Source organism: Dermacentor andersoni, chromosome 10, assembly GCF_023375885.2.
Source record: "Dermacentor andersoni chromosome 10, qqDerAnde1_hic_scaffold, whole genome shotgun sequence".
Classification (NCBI taxonomy): Eukaryota; Metazoa; Arthropoda; class Arachnida; order Ixodida; family Ixodidae; genus Dermacentor; species Dermacentor andersoni.
The window spans coordinates 64,568,221-64,589,430 of record NC_092823.1 but is presented as its reverse complement, the minus strand read 5'-3'; the positions used below and the strand labels follow the sequence as shown (position 1 = coordinate 64,589,430).

The following is a 21,210-nucleotide window of genomic DNA, read 5'->3' as shown; positions in this document are numbered from 1 at the left end:
CGAGCACCCATGTCGAGTCAAATCTGCGTGCAGAAGTAATGTGCCAGCTGAACGATGCAGTTGAGAGTAGTTCTCGGGATGGCGAGCTCCGTAGCTCACGAGAGAACAACTGCATTGTTCAGCGATCGGTGCGGCTCTCCGCCAGTCTAGATAGCCTAGATAGGGATGATTCAGTTGTTAATCATTCGGACTGTGCGCGTGAGACAGCGATCGATACCGACGGGCTGTGTGCAGATGCACAGCATGAGCTGGGCAATGCAGTAGAGGGCAGTTCGCAAGAGTGCGAGTTGCATAACACGAGTAAATCCTGCTGCATTGTGCCAGAGTCGGTTGAGCTGTCCGCCAGTCGAGGCAAAGTGAGAGTAGATTTTAATGTAAATCACTCAGACTGTGCGGGTAAGAGACCCATCCGGGCCGACGAGATGTGTAACGGCCAGCACGAGGCGCGAGATGACGGCATGAAAGAGAGTTCGAGGAGAAAGCGCCGCAGAAAGAAGTGCCGAAAGGATCGGAATGCGGTGGCTAATGTAGCGAAGCCAAAGACGGCGACAGGCGCGAAAAGGCAGGGCGCGAAGAAAAGACAGGTGCGGTCGTCACGGACGATGTTGACGCATCAAACACGTTCGAGCCACCGGTCAAAAGGGGACCGAGAAGCATGTTCTGCACGGACGCGGACAAAGGGCACGGGGCAGTTAAATTCCTCGTCGTTCCGTCGTTCTCTTCGAAGCTCAGCGTGCAGTACAAAGATGCGCGAGGTGGCAAGACGAGACCAGGTGGGGAGTAGCGACGCGGTCAATCGAGGACATGCTGAAAGCGAGGCGCGAGGACGCAAATTGGCAGGGTACTCTAACGTCTTGGGGGAGCTGATAGTGAGTCAGCCCTTTTGTTCTTCCCCCGTAGCCAGAGTAGCTTTCGGACCGCGACCACCTCGAGTACGGCTCAAAAGTATGAGTCAGTTGTAAATGCTTGGAACGGGAGGCCAAGGGAGCTTCCGTGGAAGTAAAGCATGTTGTTTTGTTTTGATTTTGAGCACTCGGATAATTTTCGCGATTTAAGTTTCTTTCAATATGTAAGGCATGAGCTCTGTTTATGTTTTGTTTGAGAAGCTCGAGATTTCAAAGACGCGTTTTAAGTAAACATGTAGTTTCGCGAGGTGTTCATTAATAAGAATATAGGCTTTCTTTTTTTGTGTATGCGTGAGTAACCTGAAGGTCAAGGTTATCGTTGAAAGGCCTATCGTAACGCGCGTGCGTGTTATTTAACCTTCTTTTTTTAAAAGTGTTTTTTGAATTTTCTAAGGTTAAGCGCGTAGATTTTCAGTAAGTGCACGATTTGCACTGAGAAGAGCTCTTAAGTCCATTAGCGCGTGTCCTGTGTGGACGGAAAGAAGCAGATTTATGTCTGGGTTGCTCGTGTGTGTTGAGGGCAGCCGTATTCTGACTTCTCTAGTACGCGTGCGTAGAGCTAGTTATTAGAAGACACATTTGTTCGAAGGTTCCTCTGTGATGCGTAAGTTACGCAAATTTGGTTGTTTGTTTAAGGAACGTGTCCTGTGTGGACTAAAAGAACAAATGTGAGTCAGCGTGGAGTTGGCCAGACTGTTCAGTGGCAACAGTACATGAGATAAGTACGCCACTGTGATAGGGTAGGAACAGGCTGTTCGCGAAGTTAGGCTGCTGAAGTTATGTTTGAGTATTGGTGTTTGAAAGGCTTCGGTTTAATTCTGCGTAAACCTTTACTCTTCTGCAGCGCGACGGTCGGGTTTGGTCGAACTCAGGAGGAACGTGAACGCTCGCTTTGGCGGCACGAAATTTTGGGGCAAAATTTGGGATTCCCCGTTGAGTGACTAGCATGGAAATTGTGATAGGAGGCCTGGTGGGTTAGCAGCTAATTCCGGGCGTTTGAACGCTGAGCGGTATTGTGTTGCCGGGTCGACTCTTCTGTGCCAGTTGTTGTAAGATGGTTGAAGGCATTCCGAGTACGCAGGGGTTGCAGAGAGCAAAGCCGTCATCTTGCTCGCCAGCCATTCTCTTCCTGCCCAGCGGTTGCCAGCACTGGCCAGGCGAGATTTTTCGGGCCATGGAGGAGCTGTTAGGAATGGCCGTACGGGGTGGCAACGTGCCAGCTTTCAGCCCGCTGCACGTGTTCCAAGCCCACCAGACAGGGAGCCCTTCCGAGAACTGCGGATGACCGGCAGCCACGTGGCGCGGGGTCAGCTCAGGAATGTGGTACTCCGCCGGGCCACCCGAGACGGAGCACAGTTCTACGAAGCCCTCGGTCGTCGACTCCGGAGACTTTGTGTGTATGGGCTCGAACTTGTGTGCATTAGTGTGTGTGAGCCATACTGCGGGGCGGCGGCAAGTTTACAATGATTGGACGAACATTCCCGACCATTCGTGCTCCGTCCACGCCGAACGATGACGTCGAACTATGACGTCAAGCGGAGAGCTTATAAGCAGCGTTTGCCGGCTGCTAGAGTGTGCTCGTGTCGTGCTCGTTGTCGGGAGCTGAGTGCTCTGTCATGCTCGAAATGTAGTAGTGAGCTTTGTGCTCGTAAACTGTTTGCTGTATGTTAGTTTTGCGGGCTCCATATGGGAGTCGCGCTAGTCTGCCAATGTATGTCCTGTTTTTAAATGTAAATCCTGTCGTCCCAAGTTCATCTCTACAGCTACGTCTGCCAAATCCTTATAGCATGCCGTGATCAGCTTCGTCGCTTACGCGTTGTTCGATACGGGACCTTTTCCTGAGCCTCCTTCGAGTTCACGAGACCACATCGAATCGTGCCACACCTAAGTAAAGAACGCAGAAGCAGATCTACCCCGTTCCCGAGGCGCGGCACGTGCAAACGAGTTGGCGTCCCCCACCTCGTGCGCCGCAGGTGGAGCTATGCACTGCTTGACTCTTCCCGAAAGTGTAGCGAGAGCCTGGCACTGTTCCAGTTAACGTGGGTCCCGAGGCAAGACGGCTGTAATGCACCATGAAGCCCTGGCAGCAATCCCCCCATCCGCCTTTGTGAAGGCAGTTGCAGACCGGGAAGGCAATACCGCAGAGAGAAGTAAGCCTTCGGGCAATTGGGGCCCAAGGAGCGACCCTGTGCGCCGGGTGTGACACAATCGCCCGGGCGCCTACCATTGGCCGAAAATGACGACACCTGAGCGGGCTCGCCGATTGGCCGAACGTGACGTGACTTCGAAACACCGAAGACCTTAAAAGCCAGAGACCGGGAGCAGCAGTGGAGCATTCCTTCATTCATCTCTTTCGAGCTTCTTGCCACGGGCCGCAGCGTCCGAGTTACTGCCGGCCCGTAATGACTTTATGACTGTTAATTTCTTTGTACTCTCAGTGTAAATAATGTAAATAAACCCCCAGTTTTCATCTCAAAGTCCTCCTCAACCTCGGCCAACTCCCGCACCCAACGACAAGGTCCAAAATCTGGGGGACAGCGATTGGGAGTGCCGTCCAGATCCAACAGCGTGTAAACATGATCGAGTGCAAAAGACAGCGGCATGACGAAAGAAAGCACGAGAAGAAGAAATTTGCCGCCGAACGGCAGCGATCCATTGTTATACCGTTGCTCCCGCTGATGAGGCTTTGCAGGGAATGATTAGAACCGTATCGCCGGCACGTTTTCGCCGGACTGGCACCGCGTACATGTTGCTGCGCTGCTAGCACTTTTCACGTACGCAAGCCGCTTTCCCCCTAGTCCTCGTAATCATGAAACCCTGTACAGAAGCTTTAGTAGCTGTCCTCAGTACATTGAACTGTAGAAACTCTGTGAGGCCTGTCGTCATGGCTCGGCTACGATGTTTCCCAAACTTTCATAACAAGTCCCGAGACGTCGTCGTAATTAGGCGGCGGAGCGCATAAAAGCTTCGCCTCAATCTCTTCCATTACTGCGCTCTGCACCGATACCGACATCCGACGTGAACGAGCAACAGCCTCCCTCTCGTCAGGTAAGTCGAGTAAACACGCCTTTCAGCAACTTGACGGCCGACTGAAAGGCACCTGCAGAGTTCTCGGGAGCTTATCGCAACGGGGCACCGGAAGCTTTCAAACCGCTTCCGCTGCATGCATGTGCCCGATGTCGCGGTCGTAACCGTGGTTCGTTTAACCGGGGCCTAGCTCTCGCGGGTTTCAGTGAGTCCGCGTGACGTGTTTGTATGTGTCCCCTGTTTACTCGAGGCCTCTCGTTTCGTAATGGGTGGACATGTCCTATCTCAGCTCTGCTATATATACAGGGATGTTGGTTTTTCGCTGAGAGTTGTAAGTGAAAAAAAAAAAGATTTCGCACTTACCGCTGCTGTGGTTTTACTCAAATTTCGCAGAAAGATCGCATTTCGTTGTCCGGATCTTTCACTGCAACCCTCGGCACTGTTACGAAAAGAAAAGAAAAACTTTGCCATTGTCTGCGCCCCTCGCAGCCTGTAATGTTTAAAAAGCATGGCGGCTGTCGCACTTCCGGCGTCTGCTGTACGGCGAAGTATGACCTTTGAGATCTGTTTCTATTAATCGCTCAGCGCTCCATACACGGGAGTCGCAGATGGAGGTAACGTGTTATTTTTCTTTCGTAAAATGCCAAGTGCTGCATCGAACGATGCAGACCATAAAATGCGATCTTGCCGCGAAATCGGAGCAAAAACAAAGCAGCAGTCAGTGCGAAATATTTTTTTTTCTGCGATTTTAAAACAAAGACGCATGACTGTACATACAGAGTACGTTATTTAACGTAACTTTACTTTCACAACCTGTAGTTGTAGTTTAGGAGGGAGAGAGAAGACTGTGGTAGTTTATGGGATATTAATAAGGGGCTCCAAGTCCAGCGTCTCGCTTGCTGCGCTCGATCGCCAGTGCCGATTCGATGAACGCAGCAAGGAATCTGTCATCTTGTGTCTGGGAGGCCTGAGTCAGCCATCCGGCATTAGGGGGCAGCAGGAGTTGGGTTCCTGTAGAGTTACTCTATGCCTTACTGTATATGACTCCCGCATGGAGCCATATACAGTAGCTCTAGGTTTCTGAGGTGATGAGGGGGGGGGGGGGGGTGATATAGCAGTGCCAGAGTGTGTCTTTTGTGCTGGGTTGTTGCCCGCAGTATTTATATTTTGAGGCGGCGTGTCCGATGAACCCCAGATGCTGTGGAGCCTCGCAGGCGTGGGTACAGTGTTGGCGTGTTTCTCAGCTTGACGAGACCGCAGTGCCCGGAAGAAGGGTTGAAAGCAGCAGAATTGGACATGCATACAGATGATTCTGCGAAAACAAAAGCACAAAGATAGCGAATATAATAGCATAATGCCGAAAATTTTGTGCGTAATCACATCAGTGTGTCGCCTTTACAAAACTGAAGCGCGACTTGCTAGAAGCACAGGTCGCAGAAAAAGAAATTAAAGAAAACTGAAAAGATTGCAGTGCAAGACGCGCGGAGTGGCATTTGTACGACCGCAGCACTTGCCTAATTTCTGCAGCGTTCCCTCGCTAACTGCGATGCGGAATATAGGATAGCTTGACCTTTTCGTCCGGTGCTGAAACCACGTCTTCACGTGTCACCGGTGGCGAAGCTGGATTTACCCAGGAAACGGCGTTTCCGAGAAAACACATTTGCTGCCGTCACGGCGTCGGTCGTTTTCAGACCGTGTTGCTGGTTTCTCGGGCGTGTTACCGTGTCTGCGCGGTCGATATTCCCGAAGCGGTGCGCGCTTCGGGATCGTTAAGAAGGCTTGGGCCAGGAAAGGCAGCGCTGTTGGTTGCAGCTGGTAGCGGCTCTGTTCGGCCAGAATGCGTCGGAGGCGCTGTTACAAGACACCAGCGTTCTTGCTGAGAAAAAAAAATCGAAGGTATCTATACCTATATTGCGCTGTTACTAAACAAGTTACTGTGCGCTGTTACTGAACAGTGTAGTAGTCAATAAGGGTTGCTCATGCCACAGACTTATCTTGCCACGAGGTCGAACCAGTTACGGTGAAACGAAAAATGGTACGTTATCTGGATATCTCATTTTGGAATGTCATGCCCTTCTTTGTTTAAAATTCAGTTATTGCACTGTTTAAAGAAACATTTGCAACGTTCTCATTACTACCTGTACTTCTTAAAATTGGTGAACATGCGTATTTGTTCCTTTTTTTTATAGCGAAGCTTTCCTTGCCTACCATCTCTCATGGTTTGACCTTTACAGATCCGAAACTCGTTCTTTGCATTAGTGTGCGCTTACTTTTAAAAGCGTGGCACTAAACTTTTGCGGGACACGAGTCCACTGAATGCCTGCAAACTGCTCCGGCTTTTGTAACGCCACGAGCCGGACAACTTCATCCGAGCTCCTGACACGCTCTCCAATTTCCATATTTCACGTACACACGTCCTTTTTTCAACTCTGGGCTTATACGTGCAGGATAATGGTAGAGGAGGAGGATGAATAAAACGAAGGAGAAGTAGGGAGGTCAACCGGACGCACGTCCGGTTTGCTACCCTACGCAGGGGAAGGGGTTTAAGGGAAGAAAGGAGAGGGAGGGAAGAAGGTACTAGCGGTGTGAGTACATGCGGAATGAGAATGGTAGATGATCTTCGTAAGCTATATATAATGCATTTGCCTCACTGGCCTGTATGCTAAAGCCGTGGATGCAACTCGAGTGAATTACGCTTAAGCATATGCCGGTTCCAGGTAAAGAGCGACTGAGTATTGGGGACATCGGACACCCTCGTTTTACAATGGAGCAAGTAGAAACAGGTTGGGAAAGAGGCGCGTTAATAAGTAAGTGAGTTGGACAAGGGGTGTAGCAAAGCCTAACGCCAGCGTTGGCGTGTTCGTGAAGAGAAAACGGATAGGAATTACTGACACGATCAAAAGCTTTATTTAGCAAGTTCAAGCTAGAAACTTGCAAAATGCTCAGTGGAAGAAGTACACCATACGAGCGCAGCTTACTTCCTCTCGTCCTTCGTCCGGGTTGCGCTGCCCGCTGTCAGGATTGGGGGCTCAATCCCATCGCTCGAGATCCGTTGCCAAGATTGGAGTCCGGCATGAATTCGAAGGTAGCTGGCCCATGCCGTCGTCCAACTTAAACACGCTGAGGACGTTGATGAAGGGAAGAACTGCTTCTCATCGAGAACGAGGAAAATGGGTTTATTTACAGTATTTAAATCAGTCTAACATGACTGCTTAAGAAAAAGAGTGTCAGTCCAACATGACTGCTCAAGAGAAAGTGTGTCAGTCCAACCTGACTGCACGAGAGAAGTGTATCGAGCATCCGCACAACAGCAGTTTTTATACACTCGGTCCGCCGGCGATACAAGGCGGCGCAAACGTTCGTTTACTCATTGTCAACTTGCCGCCGCCCCGCAGAACAGTTTACGTACACATCGGCACACACATTCTGATGCCCGGCGCCGGCGACAGAGGGGCGCCGTTCCGCAGAACAGTTTACGCCCACACACACGCAAACACACAGGTGCGAAGGTCTGGAGCCGACGTCAGAGGGGCGCCGTTCCGGGTACCTCGGAGACATTCTGGGTAGCTCGTTGTCCTGCTCATCTTCGTCGTGTGAGAAGCACGAAAAGACAGCTTTCCCGCGGCAGCTCGCTCACGCGTAGCAGATCAGGTTCGTGCTGGAGAGCTCTGGCACAATAGTTCGCCCTCCGAACTAGTTCCGTCACAACGGCGATGGGGCTGGAGGATTTGTGGCGGTGTCAGCACAAAGCCCGCTTCCTCGAACGTATCCTAGCTGAAGCGACGGAGAGTGGGGGATGCGCGTCTTGTCCCCCAGTCGAAATTGGGTGGCAATCCTACATTGCAGCTCGCCATTCTTAACACCGCCCATAGGAACATGTTCAATCACCAACTCGCGCAGCTAAATGCCGTGTTAATTCAGTTTATTTCTTCACCAACTCGCCCAGCTTGCCGTGTCAAGAAAGGTTACAGTAATGAGGGAGCGTATTGGCGATGTGCACGTTGGTTTGCATTGACCAGCTCCTAATCCCTTGCGTCTTGTGGCAGCCAGTGAGAATCGACAATGCAAATTGTAATTTATTAGATAAAGCTTTCGCGAGAATTTCTTTTTTAAAACGTTTGGAAATGTGATTGGTCTGTAGCTTTCAACACAAGGTAATTTTTTTTCACCTTGTCAGAACATTTTGGAAATGCATTTTCCAGAAGAGAGTGCGGAAGGGCCTGCAATTCTAAACTTCTAATGAAAATGTGCGATAATATGAGACCGATAATTTCCTTGATAGCTTTTGAAAGTTCTCTTGAAAGAGCGTCAGGGAAGGGTGTTCTCGATATAGGCCACTGGTCAATAGCTAGCTCAATTTCTGCGGTCGTAAGGGCCCCACTGATGAATGTGCATTCATCATTCCATAAAGGCCGAAAACGCACGCACACTTCCCTCACGCAAACAAGCTCTTCTAGATGGTTGCCACGCGTTGATTATGGTGGTGATTGCCGTACATACTCATAAAGGGGGAAATTGGCGAAGAGGCGGGTGCTGCGTATATCGTTCTACCAACTGGCTCCTGGATATAATTTTGCCACGGGTTGGTGATGGTTATGATTCCGATATAGTATTATTGTGTTCCAATACTCGCCGTGGACGGCTAACTATACGGCTAAATGGACAGCGTTCATGTTAAGTCTCGTTCCAATTCTCTCGGAAAAGTCAAAGTAGACAGCTACGCGAAGACAGCATCCAAGTCAAAAACAATGCATGATATTTTCCCGACCAAACAAGGTGGCGGCTGAGCAAGAACCTTGGAAAGCCGACGAAAAGGTTGTCTGCGCAAAAAAAAAACAAAGAAAAAAAAAACGTAGACACGCTGTCCTACGCCCTTAATATAAGCTACAGCATGTTTTTCATAGGTTTGCAGACGCAAAGACTTAAAATACAGAAATAATGTGAGCTCCTCTCAGCTTTTCTTTCGGAAGACACGTTGCAGACGTGTCTTCCGTACTTCTTCCAGACGGCTAGAAACGCGTTCCATTACATGGCCGCGAAGCTGTCTCGCCTGTCTCCTTATCTGTCTCGGATGCAGTTCAGAATTGGAAGACACCCTACGTCACATACTCCTCCTTCTCATTCCTATCACGTATATGGCTCCTACCCACTACAGGGGATCGGCCACGAAGCTCATCCGCAGGCTTATAATCGTGGTGACGACTTCCATTGAAAATATAAATTAGGGGATTTTTACGCGCCAAAAACCACGAACTGATTACGAGGCATGCCGTATTGTGGGGGACTCCCGCGTAATTTTGACCAACCGGGGTTCTTTAACGTGCACCGAAATCTAAGTACACCGACGATGTTTTTTTTTTTTTTTTTTTTTTTTTGCATTGCGCCCTCATCGAATGTGGCCGCCGTGGCCTGGATGGAAACGCCAAAGCTGCTGAGCAATCGGGGTGGGTGTGATTTCCATGCAATATGGCACACCACCCACAAGCGCGACCTGTCGAGACGCAGCCGGAGCATTTAAGAGAAATAAGAACAAATGCGCAAACACAAGCCAATATAACATTTGTCGCGCTGCGTATAACCAGGGCTGGGCAAAGGTACTTTGCAATTGTATCATGAGACGATACAAGATACTCGGGCAGCAAGTATTTGAGATACAGATACGAGAGGCTGCAACAATTATTGCATCCGATACGGTACTTTCCATTTGTATATTAAAATACTTCGATACATTCGCAAATTTGTTATTATAGATCTATTTAATGTAGCAGCGAACGCGTGTGAAAAGAAAAAGAATGTTTGCTTGGAAATTTCTTAAGTCCGACCAACCTTGTTTCGTTTGAATGGAATATCTTTTAGCATTTCAAAATGCTTGTATTTCTTGCTCAAAGTATAATATTTTCATTGCGAAACAGTTTATTGGGGTTGCTTTAGCTGCTTAACATGAAAGCTCTTTATACGCTGCGCTGCAAGCGGTTTGTAATTGATGATAGTCGCTGCTCTGCTTGCCGTCCAGCTAGCGGGTCGCCATCTTACTACAAGAACGTCAATAAGAAGCCTCTGCACGGTGGTGTAAATGCCGCTTTGGAGTTTTACCTTGTCCGTAAACGTATTGCCGTTTATGCACTTTTTGGTGCAGACCGAACTAAATATTCAAAAAAATCAACAAAGCAAAAGGTCGGCTGCACGCACGCGTTCGCGTGCTTGTTTTTTGTCGAGGCGTTGCCAGTGCCACCACGTGACTCCGCTCCACCAATGGGGACGCGCAGATCTCATCGCCATGCCCTCGCTGGAGGGGGCTGGCGGAAAGATCTGCGCGTCCCCATTGGCGAAGCAGAGTCACGTGGTGGCGCGGAAAGTGATAGAGTGTCGCCGCCTTTCAGTTTTATTCAGGTGCCTTTAATGGGAATTAACAGTACCAGCGGAGTTCAGCCAACGATCACAGTTTCGCGCAGTGATTTTGCGATAGCCAGTATGTCGTATCTTAAGGTGCACGATACGTACTTTCATGTATTGGAAATAGAGATACTGATGCACGTCTTGCCAGACGTATCGTGATACAGGTACAGGATGTCCAAACAGTATCTGAGATAGTATCTTGACATTCAGGTATCTTCGATACTGCCCACCAGTGCGCGCAGCACGGGTGAGCGAAAGTGCATGCGCGAGTCAGGTTACGCCAAAGATGAAGAAACTAAATTAGCGAATTTATAGCATTTTTAGTAATCGCGCAACGAAAGTTTTCTTTCACACAGGTTCCAACATGCGCATTGGATCTGCATAATTTTTTTATCTGTTGATTTCGCTTATAGTCAACTTCTTCTTTTTTTTGTACCAGGCTGGTGCTTGTCTGTTTGTTTTAGGCTTAGTAGCGCGACGTCATAGCCACTACGCCACCGCGGCGGGTCTACAACTGTTTCATCATTACGACTATATGTTTTACGACATTCAACAAAGCGGTCCACAATGTATCAGGGACTGGCCCATACTAATATAAGAATAAAAAGTGAATATTATTTGATTATTCGACACTTCGAATGTGACATGTGCTACCCATTCACCTTAACTTCTATTGAGACTTGCCAGGAAGACATTGGCGGATGTCTTAATGGCAAGTCGTACATGCTCGCGTGCGTTTCTCTATATATCTAACATATATAGTTGAGCTCCTTGGCCGTGGTCCACGTCTTATCAACGGCGACCCAGGTCACGTTTCGCCAGTTGGTTTTTAAAAAAAAAGGATGAGAGCGAACGACTCGCCTTGTACGTGATTTCAAGTTTCTGCGTCCGCCAGAAACCTCGCGGCAGTCTACATACCCCGCATCGTTATATCACCGTGTTTACCTGCTTCGCCTTAACGAGGAGACTCGCCTTTCGGGAGGCTCACGAAATCGCCCCGCGGGCTTCGGACGTGCTGTGGGGCAAACGGCGTAGCCGCTTGCATTTCGATCCCTCGGCTTCGCGTTCACATTTTGCTTGTGCGGTTTGTCGATTTTGACAGATTCGTTGACCAACGCGCGAGCTACGTACGTTGAACTGCCCAAGGCACACTGAAAAAAATATTTTTGTTCACGTAAACACGGCACATGGCCTCCGCCACTGATTGGATTGCTTATAGCCTGCAATATGAGACCAGCCGAACGCGCATCCACGGGGAAACCGTCGTGAGCCGGTTTCCTGTTACGGCTGCACTGCTGTGTTTAAATTCGGCCATTTCGTCGGCGCTTTTCCAAGCCTGAAACCTGGCTGCTTGGCATGTTTGATATTTGTCGTTTGATCAGTCACTTTCATGAACCCTTAGCTGTTATTATTATTATTATTATTATTATTATTATCGTTGTTGTTGTTGTTGTTGTTGTTGTTGCCTGTGTTCGAGGAGATGTTGGTTGCTGCTACACGATGCCAGCTACTCTTCTTAGTTCATAGACGTGCTCCCAACGATGTAAAGGTTTAAAACAAAGAATAAGAGGAAAAATGCTTTCTCTCCCGTAATCGAGAGTAGATGCAAGCATGAAATGGCTACCGGCAAAGCAGCTTGGTTCATGATACTATACTAGCGGACAACATCCCTTGGCTATGAAGTGAAGGTTACGGAAACTTAAGCGCGCCTCTTTCACCGCTGCTGGAAGTAGTCCCGCAGTTCACGTTTTCTTACAGGGGAAATAGAAAACAATAATCTTTTTCTTTTTGTTTTTCTAGAGCACCTAATTTGAAACGATACCTAACATTCACCAGTCAGCTGTTGGAATTTTATTGTATTTCTTAGTTTGCTCTTTCGAGTTTTCGAACACGCGAAACCGTCGCACGTTTTGCACGTCCATCAAATGCAGTATGTCGCCCGTGTCTTCTGGTGAGTGTTTGCCGCTTACTGTCCCGACATTCAACTCCCCTGAGAGGCCGTTGACCAGCTTTAGCAACAAAAGACTGCTGAAGCACAGAAAAAAATATGTTTCCAGCGACTGAGCGGAAGCCGAGCGAAACCATCTGGAAATCACAAACTTCGGCATGTACACCCGTGAGCAAAAGTATACGGACCACAGGGTCTCGGGGGAAAAAAAACTAAATTTCTTTGTAATTAACATGCATAAACTGAAATTGACGAGTGCATTGGAAGGTTCTCAATGCCAAGTTTGGACTGCAGTCCTGCATTTCTAGTTGCATTCAGAGGCAGAGGCAAATATCAGCTTTATCGCGCGACCCCTGGTCCGTATACTTTTGCTCACGGCTGTACAAACGAGTGAGCGAGCGAGCTGACAGCGGCGCCGGCTCTGCCGACGCCAGCGTCCGTTGCGTGTCCAAGTCCCAACCGACGCCATGCGCCTGCTTCGGAGCTCTGACGTAGGCTGCGGTGCTCGCTGTTGAGAACTTGGTACATATCGGATGTGAATGAACATTGATTCACGCCGAGTTAACTGTATCTGCCTTCCCTAAAGAGGTTGTGCGAGGTTGCCGAAACCGGTGCCGAGCGCGCCCGGACTACGTTGCGCACGAATAAGGTCATGTGCAGAAGCTCCGCCCCCGTAGCTTTCGCTTCGTAGCCAAGAAAAGTTGTCCGCGAGTACAGCTTGCGAGTACAGGCTTCCGAGAGCGAGGTTGAGTTGGCGTCGTGGCGATGCCCTTTCCCCAACACGCAATACCGAAGCAGCGAGTGTTTGCTTCTCGCCCGCTTTGCTGCGTCGAGCGGCGCTCGCGCCGCGGCGTCGCAGCCAATGGGAATTTAGGTACCGCATCACTGCTACAGACGCCGGACGCCGGCTTTTTCGTTCGGTAAGCCACTTGACGCTTGAGCTTCAATATAATCGCAACAGATCTAAAGTTCACGTGGATTTGCACACACAACATAAGGTCTGTTCGATTCAGCCAGGTTTCTCTGCACCTATTCACGGTGCGCTGCACCTAGACCTTCGATTCCCCAAGGTGCAACGGTGCACCCTCCACCCCCCGTGCACGATTGAACGCGGTGCAAGGCAAGGTGCCGCCGCGGTGCACTGCACCCTTGAACCTTGCAGCGAGGGGGTGCAGCCCGGCACACCATAACAGGCACCCCGTGCTTTAGAGGCCTACGCTACCGAGCCGCTTCCTTGCTAAGGAACCTCAGAAGGTCACGGCGCCACCGGAGCCTTCTCCGGCCATTGATGATTCACCTAAAACAGATCAAGTCATCTCGGTGCTACGTTCCCTCATGGAGGCCATCCGAACGATTTTAGTTGAGATGGGGACACCGTCTGCTCGAAGCGCACTTAAAGTGCTGGACGCCTTAAGCCCAGTGCTTGAATCCCTCAACTAGAAAGATGGCTACCCATACCCCATCCTTCCGAAAAGAAGTCAAGGCAGCGTCCGTCATGCAGTGGAACGCCAGAGGGCTAAAATCACGAATTTCAGATTTCCGTCAGTATGTGTACACCAATGTGTTTCCACTCATCGTCATTTGTGAGCCCAACTTGTCGAAACCAATCAGACTGTCAGGGTACGAATGTTTCATGTCATCAACAAATAGTGCATGCAGCAAAATCATCATTTTTGTTCGTCGGGAACTCACCTATGTTTTGCAACCGATTGCGCCCCACGACGACAATCAGTATATATGCGTCACAGTTAAAAAGAACAAACTCTTGTTTACTCTCATAGGCGTGTATATATCGCCTTCCAACAATTTCGACACTAAAAGATTAGCGGATATCTTGAGTGTTTGCCCCGCTCCATGGGTCATCATAGGAGATTTCAATGCACACCATCCAGCATGGGGAAGTACAAAGACAAATGCAAGAGGACGAAGATTATCAAGCATCGCCTACAACTATGGCCTTACTCTCTTGAACGATGGTAGCCCCACCTTTCTTCGAGGCGTGACATACGGCAGCTGCCTCGACCTTGCTTTTGTCTCCAACTCTCTCGCCAGATATGTGAAGTGGTTTCCAGATATTGAGACCCATGGGAGTGATCACATTCCCACCTATCTGAACATCAAAGGCTTGATGTCTAGATCTGGCCCACGGAATACCATTCGGACGATTCAATGGGCCAACTTCAAATCTGATATGGAAGATGCCTGCAGCGAGGGCCTGCCCTCTGGGTTAGAACAAACAATTAAAAATACGATGCGGAACGCCACTCGCATACTGACGATCTCTCACACGCGAAACGACTTCGACATAGAATTAGAGCGACTTCGCGCAATTCGTCGCCGGGCGGAACGTCGATATCGGCGTACAAGATCAATCCATGACCTTAGGGCAGCCAGGAGGATACAAAAGAAGATTCAGCGTCGAATGAATAGATTAGCGTCGGAACGTTGGGCAACGTTTTGCCAAACACTCGACCCCCGCAAGCCGCTGTCTCACATTTGGAAAACGGTGCAAGGTCTGCGTTGCCTTCCGGAACAGCGTTTTCCATTCAAGGCACTCGCGCTTTTCCAAGGGCGGCAAGACATCGATGTCGCAGAAGACTTTTGTGTGCGAATGGCAGACCAAGCGACACGCCCAGATCCTCCAGCCCGAGATGATGTCCCCCATCCCCGAGATTGCCGCATGGACCTTCCTTTTACAATGGAGGAGCTCGAGGCGGCACTAGCTCTCTGCAGGCGCTCATCATCTCCGGGTCCAGATGGTATATCATACCGAGCCTTGTGCTATCTCGGAGAATCCGCACGGACAGCACTATTGAGTCTCTACAACACCTCATGGCAGGAGGGAAATGTTCCTGACGAATGGAAAGTGAGCCGCCTGGTGCCAATATTGAAGCAGGGCAAATCCCCACTAGAGCTCAGCTCTTACCGCCCGATAGCGTTGGCCAGCTGTGTAGGAAAGATAATGGAACGGATGATCCTTGGCCGCCTGGAATGGTACCTTGAACACTACAAGATTTATCCGAGTTCCATGGCTGATTTCCGACGTGACCGCTCTTCCATCGACAATGTAGTTGATCTCGTTTCATATGTCCAGCACGAAAGGTCCCGTAAACGTTTATCTGCAGCTTTATTCTTAGATGTGAAAGGGGCATACGATAACGTATTGCATGAGGCTATTCTCGACGCTCTTGTGACGGTTGGCCTAGGTGGCCGAGTATTTTTATGGATTGCAAGTTACCTATCTGCAAGATCATTCTATGTATTAACTGACGATGGCCCAACTACGCGACGCTATACCAGCAAGGGCGTTCCTCAAGGCGGTGCTCTCAGCCCGACGCTATTCAACATCGCTCATATTGGGCTTGCTGAACACTTGCCAACTACCACCAAAATTTCAGTATACGCAGACGACATCTGTCTCTGGACTTCGGCAGTCACACGTCCTCAGATACGTGCACGGCTTCAGAGAGCGGCTACTTTGACAGCGAGCTACTTGTGTGAACAAGGTCTCAGCATATCGCCAGAAAAATGCGCCCTAGTGGCGTTTACTCGCAAACCAATGACGCCTTATGTCATCTCAATCAACGGGCGGACCATTTCCTATGTCAGAACCTACAGATTTCTAGGCGTAATTATCGACCGAGACCTCTGTTGGAGCCCGCACGTGGCTTACATGAAACGACGCCTAACAGCAACCTCCCAGTTGTTTAAATACCTGACAGGAAAGACGTGGGGGATGTCAGTAGACGCTATGCTGAGACTCTACAGAGCTCTCTTTCTCGGTTTTTTAAGATACAGTCTACCTGTACTGAACAACACCTGCAAGACAAATATTCGTGTTCTGCAAGCAGCGCAAGCTCAAGCACTCAGAGTTTGTCTTGGTTTGCCGAGATGCACGTCAACTGAGGCAACTATTGCGATTGCTCGGGACCATCCAATGCAGACTCACATCACGGTGGAAACCCTGAGAACGCATATCAGACATTTGGCACGGGCCCCCTATCACCACCTTGCAACACTACCTTCAGACAGGCACCAAGCATCATTCTCAAAAACTATTGTCAAGTACAACGACAAACTTCCCTCGGGCTTCACCGCTGCATCTAAACCATCGATGCCCCCTTGGTGCCTTGTCAGCCCCACAGTCCATCTCAACGTGCCAGGAATCGGGAAAAAGTCTGAGCTGTCGTCGCCTGTGCTGAAACAACTGTCTCTGCTTCTTCTGCACGAGAGGTACGCAGACAGTGCACATATTTATACTGACGGTTCCACAAACATCCAGTGTTCGTCCGGTGCTGCAGTCGTCCCAGAAAGAGGTATTACCATCAGCTTTAGGACTGACCACCCAACGACATCTACATCTGCGGAACTAGCTGCTCTTCGAGCTGCACTTTGTTTTGTCAATCGGGAACCACCTCGACAATGGTCAATTTTCAGCGACTCAAAGGCAGCCCTACAATCTGTACTATCAGCTCTGCGTCGCGGACCATCTGAACAGCTCGTATTCGATATTAGATGCCTACTTCATACATCACATGAGAAAGGACATCACGTGACGTTTCAGTGGCTGCCAAGTCACTGCGGCGTCATCGGAAATGAAGACGCCGATAAAGCCGCTCGGACAGCTCTTGAAGACACACAGGAAGAGGCCATACCACTTTCACGTTCCGACGCAGCCAGCAGACTTCAAGTGCTTGCACAGGAGATCACGCTCTCTCTATGGTGCACACCAAGCAGCCAGACCAACCGCAGCGATCATCAACACGACCTGCCCTCCTTGATGCATCTCTGTATGCCAACCGGACTCCGCCGAAGTGAGGCCACCCTGCTTTATCGCTTATGGCTAGGGGTGGCCTTCACGAAATCTTACTCGTTTCGCATTGGAATGGCCGACAACGCTCTCTGCAATGCCTGTCTTTGCGAGGAGACGCTGGAACACATTCTGTGCGACTGTCCTGAATATAATGTTCAGAGACAGTCCATGGCGTCCGTTCTAGCGCACCTTGACAGTAGACCATTGTCAGTTGCAACCATTTTCACATATCGCCGACTGAAGACATCGCAGCTGAAGGCGACGAAGGGACTACTTCGGTTTATGAAGGATACGGGCTTGGACAAGCGACTGTGACAGTGATGTCACGTACCACACAAGAGTGACAGACTGTAACCAACGATGTGTGTGCCGTGTTATGTGCCCTCTATCTCTTCTCCCCATCTTTCATCCCCCCCATCCCCCTCCCATGTGTAGGGTAGCAAACCGGTTAGGCAAAACTGGTTAACCTCCCTGCCTTCCTTCTCCACTTTTTCCTTCCTTCCTTCCTTCCTTTTAGTTTGTGGTGTCGTGCACCTTTTTCTGAATCGAACAAACCTATAAGTACGCAAAAAGAAATGTTCCTAGGCATTTAGCAAAATTTGAACCTTCCCGTCTATGAACAAAGCACGTCCCTCCCTTTATTGATTGCCAACACGGCACTCGCGAACACGCATACTGTGAGCCGCGGTGACAAAAAGATTTATTAACGCATTTTTTTTCGAACAATAATTATTTGGGCAATGCACCACTGTGATCGAAGTTATGATGGTAATATTCCTTTTTTCATTGTGTGACTTGGTTATTGCGTTGTTCTTGGGGCTTCTCATTTTTGTGACAGGTCTTTGCGTCTATACTATCTCATAACAAAAAGAAAAGGATATTAGAGAGTTTTAGAATACGGGCCCCAATAGTTTGGGGCTCCAAAGAGCTTTTCAGGTGTTAGCGTTGGGGCACGCAGGAGGGAAGAGATTTAGAATAGGGCTTTGTGTTTGCGGATAGCGTCTTGCGCTGACAGCGCCACTACGGTGTCAAAGAAAAGCTATTATAAATAACTAAATAAAATGTACCATGTTATGATAAGAATAGTAATTTTGACTTTCGTGTATTTGTCTTTAATTACAATTTAGAGGTTATTCTCTAAGCAGGAAACAATTGGTTGTCCTTAGTTTTGAGTAACCAACTTTACGTGCCTTCACCAGCCAAGCTAAGCCGTGTTAGGCCTACGAGCCATAAAATCCACAATCGAATTCGGAATCAGCGGCGTCTGCTGATTCAATCTTCATAACACATGCTAGTTGAGATAAAGCGATAATGGCAGCTCCTAGCTTGCGAACTTCACGCGTTACCATGAATCGAACCCAGTTTGATGCAAGGTTAGAGCCGTCGCTTCTTCGGTGCCGCCATGTTTGTTTACGTAAAACTTTTTGGGCAACTTCTGGGGATCCCGCTAAATCAGTGAAATAGAGTGCCGTACGCAAAACCCAAACGCAGTTCGGGTCTCGCGCATGCGCAGTGGCTTCGACGCTATTTCATTGGGGACCCAAAACGTTTGGGTCCCCTATTCTAAAACTCTCTATTCATAAATAAGAAAAAAGGAACTCAGTAATTTATGTGCCAGAAACATGATTTGATTATGGGGCACACAAATAATAAGGAGCGCGAAGTTTAAACGAAGGTATGAATGCCATCGCATGTATAATAAAGAGCGGAAGATGAGCTAATATTTCGCTTTCTTTACATACTTCTGACTGATGTAGGCCCGTGTCCTGCCGTGTTTGTACAACGAGCGCGTGGTCACGTGATCTTTTCACAGCTGCGTCAGCCGCATTCCAGTGGAGGCGGAATGCAAAAAAAAAAAAAAAAAAACGCTCGTGTACCGTGCATTGAGTGGACGTCAAAAAAAGAAAAAAAAAGAACAAGTGGCCAAAATTAATCTGGAGGCCTTCATTATTTGTCCCTCATAACATACTGTGTAGTTTCGGGAGGTTAAACTCGGGAATTTAATTTCTTCGTTATAGCGCGAAGAAACGAAATATAATCCAAATAAATGAAAGCCGAGCTAGATATGAAGTCTCTGCCTATTCCGACGTACGCTGTCGTAGTTATGTACAGCACACCGAGGGAGGGAGACGACGCGTTGCTGCGTCCTTTCCATGGTCTCAGGTCTCAGGCAGTATATACACTGTATTATACAGCACTATGCGCTGTGCTCTACGCTGCAGTATACCAGGAGCTCAGATGCTAACCTTGTTGGAGCAGGAGATGGGCCGAGCTTTTAGTTCTGTCGCGAAAGTTGTTTACCAGTGCAACTGGACGGAGCCCGGAGTGTTTGTAAAACCGACAACACAAACACTGCTCAGCTGTCTGCGTTGATTTCGTTCGCTTCCATGGGCGTTGGACTTTGCTTTTTCTTCTGGCATTTTTGTTGGCTGCGTAGTTGCGGCGCTCTCGACAATAAACCTTAGCGTCATTGTTTCGTCCCCCTCGCGGCGTCCTTCCAATTCGGTTGTTTCGACATTTCTGTTACGTTGCTTCGGTCCGTCGGTCGCTCCGTGATTGCCATAATAATGCTCTGTGATCTTCCAGAGACCCGACGTCGCCCTCAATTTATTGCTGGCTGTACATTTTGTTTTAACCTAGTGTGTTCGATTCCGCCCTTTGTTCAGACCCCGATCACGTGGCCTGAGACCGCGGCCTGTTTAACAGGCTCTTCGTAACCCAGTCTGCCCACATACCCACTGAAGAACTTGCAGAGGCTCGGTGCTTCTTCGTCAGCGGCCGCCACATTTATACGAACCCCCCAAGAAAAGTTGGCTCGAGTTGGCTTGTCGAGTTGAAACCTTGTCTTCCGGGTACATATAAACGCCATCGGGTCGAGCCGTGTTAGCGTCGAGACGGGTTTTGTGAATTCGCCTGCATGGAGGCGGATTGACTCTACCGACCCGCTTGCCAAGATGCGCGTAAACGCGTTTCGAGGTCGGGGTTGGGTCAGCCCGAGTTCGGACTCGACCCGTTCGCGTGGGGTCGTACGTGTCCGGCCCGGAAACCCGGCGCAGTGCCAGGGATTTGGACGTGGTGCTCGCTCTTTCGGCGCGCTAAGTGCTTTCCCGCGTCAGGTTGTCCGTACACTCGTGAGCAAAAGTATATACGGACCACAGGGTCGACGCTAAAACTAAATTTCTTTGTAATTGACATGGTTAAACTGAAATTCACGGGTACACTAGAAAGTTCACAATGTCAAGTTTGGAATGCAGTCCTCAATTCCATGATGTATTCACAGGCACAGGAAGAAATCGGCTTCATAGCGCAATCCCTGGTCCGTATAGTTTTGCTCACGGGTGTACATGTTGTCAGCCAGCGGTACTGGCTCACCAATTTACGCCCGTCTCCATTTGCTCAGCGTCCTGCCACATTCGGCGTCTGCATTTCGGCACAGCTTGTGAACGACGAGCGCACCAATGTGCACGACGTAAAATGTTGAGACCTATAACCTAAGTAAACCTACGCATTGCACGAGATTACACGTTGCGTTGAATAAAAAAGAAAACGAAAGAAATCGTACGCACGTCATTGAGTTTCGTAGCATTTAGTGAACTGCTTCACGAACGATTTGCTTCACATATGGTCCAACGCGTGCGTTGGATCTGCGCAATTTTTATATGGGTCCCGTGCTTCTCTGTGCACGCAACTCTCATGAACATTATTCTCTCCACCAGAGAGAAAGAAAAGAAAGGGAGAAGGGCAGGGATGTCACACCGAAAAGCGTCTGGTTGGCTACCCTACACTTGAGGAAGGGGAACAGAAAGGAGAGAGAGAGGAAGGCGGCGAATGTGTGTGCGTGCACGGGGACAGCGCGACGCAGTCGAAAGCACTCGCACAATCCAGTCGTTTTCAACAACAACAAAAAAAGAAAGCATGAAAGCGCCTTCGCTGTCTTCTGAGCCGCCGACAGATGGGGGTGGTGTTCCATTAGCGTCTGTGCGGTCAGTGGGCGGTCGTCTAGACGCAGAAATTCATTGGACGTTGACTGGCTTTGCACTTCGAACCTATTGGACAGTGGCACACACATCCTGCACTGCCTTGGCCCTCCTGACGCAGACAGCTAACAGCCTTAGGCGACG

The 21,210-nt window shown here is 49.3% G+C and overlaps 1 protein-coding gene across 2 annotated transcripts in view; it reads left to right on the top strand.

The window, feature by feature from the left end:
• The window catches only part of disp (RND transporter family member dispatched), a 481,275-nt gene that overhangs the window by 270,094 nt on the left and 189,971 nt on the right, over positions 1–21,210 (top strand). The window lies entirely within an intron of this gene.